Source organism: Eucalyptus grandis, chromosome 4 (genome assembly GCF_016545825.1).
Source record: "Eucalyptus grandis isolate ANBG69807.140 chromosome 4, ASM1654582v1, whole genome shotgun sequence".
Lineage (NCBI taxonomy): Eukaryota > Viridiplantae > Streptophyta > Magnoliopsida > Myrtales > Myrtaceae > Eucalyptus > Eucalyptus grandis.
The window spans coordinates 6,849,258-6,855,383 of record NC_052615.1 but is presented as its reverse complement, the minus strand read 5'-3'; positions in this window follow the sequence as shown (position 1 = coordinate 6,855,383).

The window sequence follows — 6,126 nt, the reverse complement described above, 5'->3', positions numbered from 1 at the left end:
CTTCATCTATTTGTGAGAATCATGAAGATCAAAGATCCTTGATTTGTTATGAATTTCCGCATCAGGTTTTATATGAATTGTCTAACAGTTGGTATCAGAGCGTTTGGTTTATGATCTCATGATTTTTCCGTTTAAAGAAATATTATAGTTTATGTATGATGATTTGTTGAATGATCATGTTCGTAGCATTTGTTGTTGTTGAAATGTTTTGGAAGTTTCTGTTAAAGAAAATCCGAATGATGGACGTTTTTCATGGACTAAAATGGTGGAGAAAAGTTAATGTGTGTGCACGAGTGGAAAAGGACAAAAATGGAGGAATTCGGAATTTTGAGGGCAAGGAAGAAACTCGCCGGTTCGGGTAAAATCCGGCAACCCACCGCTTGATTTCGGACCCACACCGTCGCACTGTCATGAGGAACATTAGCCATGAGTTTTCCGGTATATCGGTGTTCGCCGGAGGCTAATCGAGCGGCGGAAGCGGCGGTGGTGGAAGTTTTGTGTTCTGAGAATTTTTCGTTTGATTTGGGCCAATTTTTTGGTCATTTTCTCCGAAACTTGGACGCATGTGATCGTGCCGGCATGTTCTTCAAAACCCATTATTTATTTGTGTCAGGATGGGCTGCCGGAGAAGAAACGGCCGGCGAAACCGTGGCGGAACGGCGGAAAAACGGCGAAGAATCGCGTCGTGCGCGAGGGAGAAGGCACGTGGGCTCCACGCATGCGTTGCGGTTGCAGGCATGTGGAACCCACGCGCCAAGCGCCTTCACGCGCGCAAGCGCTGCGCGCGTGGGATCCACGCGCGGGGTTTCCCGCGCGGTTGCGGCGCGAGCAACGCACGCGCCCGCACGTTGGACGCGCACGTGCGAGGCACGCGCCCGACGTCCCCACGCGGCCTTATTTACGTTTTTTTCCCTAGCCATTTTTAAAATTCCAATTTTGTCCTTCTCGCAATATATTTACTGTTCTGCCGTTGTTTAATTAATAATTACAGTTCTGCCATTGCTGAAGATTTACCATTTTGCCCCTGGATTATAACTTTATGATTCTGCCCTTATGGAATTAGGATTTTACAATTTTACCCTTATGCTTTGATTAAGTTTTTGTCCTTGTGTGCAATTTGGTAAATATTTGTATTTTACAATATTAAAAAATTCATATTATGAAAGGTTTGTTAGTCACCAAAGTGGCCGAACCTTGAAGTCTTTTGAATTTTTAATATTGTAAATTGTTTTATTCAATTACCCATGATTAATTGATGCTATGTATGAAATTGATATGTTTTGGACTTATGGGTATATTGAAGTTCATTTATTATAAGAACTTAGGGATTAACCCAAAGGTTAATTATTTTCTTATAATTCATGAACATGATGGTTGATAATTAATATGATTTGTTAAATTTGTTTGTATATCCAAAGATAACAAATAAATTTTAATAAGATATATTTACAATTATCAAATAAAAGTTATTAACATCATTATGGTTTATATATATTTGTATATCATAGGATCGCCCAAAGGAGAACTATGATGTGCATGTGTAGTTTAGTTTGAATCTGATTAGGTGATATTCTCAAAGCATTAATGTATGAGTATTTTCTTGCACATTTGCATTATCTGTACCTGTTTCACTCCATTCGCACGCCTCATCCGTTCCATTATTCAATGGGATAAATTTTCCTGATTGAGTGAACAAGTCCAATTTCACTTAGGTGTCTTGGATCTTGATTTAGCACTTCAAGCTGAGAAACCAGCCGCTATTACCGATGAAAGTAGCAATGATGAAAAATCTTTCCATAAAGCTTGGGAAAGATCGAACGGTGAGCTTAATGTTCATGCGGATGACAGTAGCAAACAACTTAAAAACTTCTCTTCCCAAGACTAACAATGCTAAGGAATTTATGAAATTTGTGGAAGAGCGTTCTCAAACTGGCGATAAGTCACTTGCTGGTACACCGATGAGCACACGACCACCATGAAATATGATGGTTCGCGTACTATGCATGAGCATATACTTGAAATGACCAATTTAGCAGCAAAGTTAAGGACTTTGGGAATGAATGTGGATGAGTACTTTTAGTACAATTTATACTTAATTCCTTACCTCATGAGCAATATGGGCCATTTCAAATGAATTACAACACTATAAAGGATAAGTGGAATGTAAACGAATTGGCCAGTATGCTAGTTCAAGAGGAAACAAGGATAAAGAATCAAAAGGCTCATTCTGTTCATCTCTCAAGTCATCAAAGAGTTCGAAAGAATTTTAAGAGGAAAGGTGGAAGGAGCAAGAAGAAAGGACTACACATCCTGAATGACTCTTCAAAGGCTTCTCAAATCCACAAGAAAGAACACAATCTTATTAAGTGTCACTTTTGCAACAAAATTGGACACTTAAAGAAAGATTGTCTGAAATGTAAGGCTTGGTTCGAAAAGAAAGGTAAGCCTTGTGCTTTAGTATGTTTTGAATCAAACTTTCTTGAAGTTCCTTATAATACTTGGTAGATTGATTCTGGTGCCACCACTCATGTGTCAAATACGATGCAGGGATTTCTTACGATCCAAACTATAAAGCCAAATGAAAGTTATATGATTACGGGGAACAGAGACAAAGCTCCGATTGAAGGCATTGGCACTTATCGTTTGATCTTAGATACTGGGCATTATTTGGATTTGCTTCAACCCTTTATGTACCTACATTTTCTCGCAATTTAGTTTCTTTGCCAAGACTTGATGTGGCGGGATTTTATTGTAAGTTTGGATCTGAATCTTTCAGTCTATTTAAGAGTGATACTCTTATTGGAACTAGAACTTTATGTGATGGTCTTTACAAATTTAGACTTGATAATACTTTTGTTGAGACATTAATGACCCTGCATCATAAAGTTGGCACTAAACGAAGTTTGGTGAATGAAAATTCTGCTTACTTGTGGCATAAACTGTTGGGTCATATATCCAAAGAAAGAATGCAAAGATTAGTGAAGAATGAAATTCTTCCAAATTTGGATTTTACTGACATTGGGGTATGTATTGATTGTATTAAAGGTAAACAAACAAAACACACTAAGAAAGGTGTCACAAGAAGCACAAAACTTCTTGAAATTATACATACTGACATATGTGGTCCTTTTGATGTTCCATCTTTTGGTAAGGAAAGCTATTTCATAACCTTTATTGATGATTTTTCACGTTATGGTTATATTTATCTATTGCATGATAAGTCTCAATCAGTAAATGCACTTGAAGTGTATATTAAAGAGGTTGAGAGGCAATTAGATAGAAAGGTGAAAATAGTAAGATCGGATAGAGGCGGTGAATATTATGGAAAGTATGATGAATCGGGACAATGTCCAGTCCATTTGCTAAATTCCTTGAAAGACATGGTATTTGTGCTCAATACACAATGCCGGTACACCACAACAAAATGGTGTAGCGAAAGGCGTAACCGTACTTTAATAGAAATGGTTAGGAGTATGATGAGTCATTCATCTTTACCCTTGTCTTTGTGGATGTATGCTTTAAAGACTTCTATGTACTTATTAAATAGGGTTCCTAGTAAGGCAGTTCCAAAGACTCCATTTGAACTGTGGACGGAAGGAAACCTAATTTACGACACCCGCATGTTTGGGGTTGTCAAGCGAAGTAAGAATTTATAATCCACATGAAAAGAAATTGGATTCAAGAACAACCAGTGGTTATTTCATTGGTTATGCAGAGAAATCCAAATGGTATAAATTTTATTGTCCTAATCATAGTACAAGAATTGTTGAATCTGGAAATGCTAGGTTCATTGAGAATGGTGACATCAGTGGGAGTGAAAGAATGCGTGATGCTTGCATTCAAGAAGTAAGGGTAGAAGTTCCTATACCCAAAGCTTCTAAAGTTGTCAATAATGAACCTCCAATAGCCGAGTCACAAGAAATAGCATTAAGGAGATCTCAAAGAGAAAAGAGGTCGGCTATTTCTGATGACTATATGGTTTATCTACAAGAGTCAGAAATTGACTTAGGAATTGGAAATGATCCGATTCATTTTCCCAAGCCATGGAATGTGAAGATTCTAATGAATGGTTTAATGCCATGGAAGAAGAGTTAAAATCCATGCATCAAAATCAAGTTTGGAATATTGTTGAATTGCCTAAAGGATGTAAGAAGGTCGGGTGTAAATGGGTCTTTAAGACCAAGCGCGACTCAAAAGGCAATATTAAACGACATAAAGCCAGACTTGTTGCAAAGGGTTTTACTCAGAAAGAAGGCATTGACTATAAAGAGACATTTTCACCAGTCTCTAAGAAGGACTCACTTAGAATCATTATGGCTTTGATGGCTCATTATGACTTGGAGTTACACCAAATGGATGTAAAAACCGCATTTCTTAATGGGAATTTAGAGGAAGAGGTTTATATGGACCAACCCAAAGGCTTTTCAGTTAAAAGAAATGAACACATGGTATGTAAATTAAAGAAGTCAATATATGGACTTAAACAAGCTTCCCGACAATGGTATCTTAAGTTTAACGATACCATAACTTCATTTGGATTTAAGGAAAACACCGTTGATCGGTGTATATATATGAAGATTAGTGGGAGCAAGTTTATTTTTCTAGTTCTATATGTTGATGATATTTTGCTTGCTGCTAATGATCTTGGTTTGTTACATGAAACCAAGAAATTTCTCTCTAAGAATTTTGAAATGAAGGATATGGGAGAGGCAACATATGTGATAGGAATAGAAATATTCTGTGATAGATCACAAGGATTATTAGGATTGTCTCAGAAAGCCTATATTGAGAAAATTTTAGAGAGATTTAATATGAGTAAATGTTCAGCAGGAATAGTTCCAATTCAGAAAGGTGATAAATTTAGCCTTATGCAATGTCCGAAAAGTGAATTGGAACGAGGACAAATGAATAATATTCCTTATGCATCTGTTGTGGGAAGCTTAATGTATGCACAAACTTGCACCGCACTTACATCGCTTTTCTTTGTTGGAATCTTTGGGTAGGTATCAAAGTAATCCTGGAATGAATCATTGGAAAGCTGCAAAGAAAGTTCTTAGATACTTGCAAGGAACGAAGAATCATATGCTCACTTATAAAAGATCTGATCATCTCGAGGTGATTGGATATTCAGATTCAGACTTAGCCGGATGTGCCGATACAAGAAAATCAACATTTGGTTACTTGTTTCTTCCGCTGGAGGGGCAATTTCATGGAAGAGTGCGAAGCGATCAGTTATTGCTGCATCCACTATGGAAGCTGAATTTGTGGCATGCTTTGAGGCCACAATTCATGGATTATGGCTGCGGAATTTTATTTCAGGACTTGTGATCGTCGACAGTATTGCCAAGCCGCTAAAAATCTATTGTGATAACTCTACAGCAGTTTTCTTCTCTAAGAACGACAAGTATTCTAAGGGTGCTAAGCATATGGAGATCAAATACTTGTCTGTCAAAGAAGAAGTTCAGAAACAAAGAGTGTCAATTGAGCACATTAGCACTAATCTTATGATAGCAGATCCCTTAACAAAAGGATTGCCGCCCAAAACATTTAATGAGCATGTTGAAAGGATGGGCATTATTGGACGTCATTAATGTTTGTATTATGATTGTATTAAGTTTATGTATTTGACACTTTGAGCTCACTTACATGTTTCTAATATTTCCTGTTTTCTATTTAGTATACATTATGGAAATAGATGAATGTTAAACAGGATAGTTTCTAAAGAAACATTATGGTTGGACTATTACTGTACTTCTCATTTATGGATCATGTTAAATAAAGTACTATAGTTGTAGTACATAGAAGGGACTATGTCGATTAATGACATATAACCGCTATGACTCGCATTAGTTTTCTTTACTTAATTGTGATTATTATGTGATTGCCAATTTAATGAAATGTTATAGCATAATCTTATTGTGCACATTATAGTCTTTATTAAACCATGAAAGGAGAATCATATGGGCCAAGTGGGAGAATGTAAGAATTATTGTGGCCCATATTATGTGATTTATTATATGGTTTAATAATGATTGAAATGCTATAAATAATATTGGTTATGAGAAGGTACGACTCTAATAAAACGAAAGGGTATATCGCTTTGATGGAAGGCACATTTTCAATAAA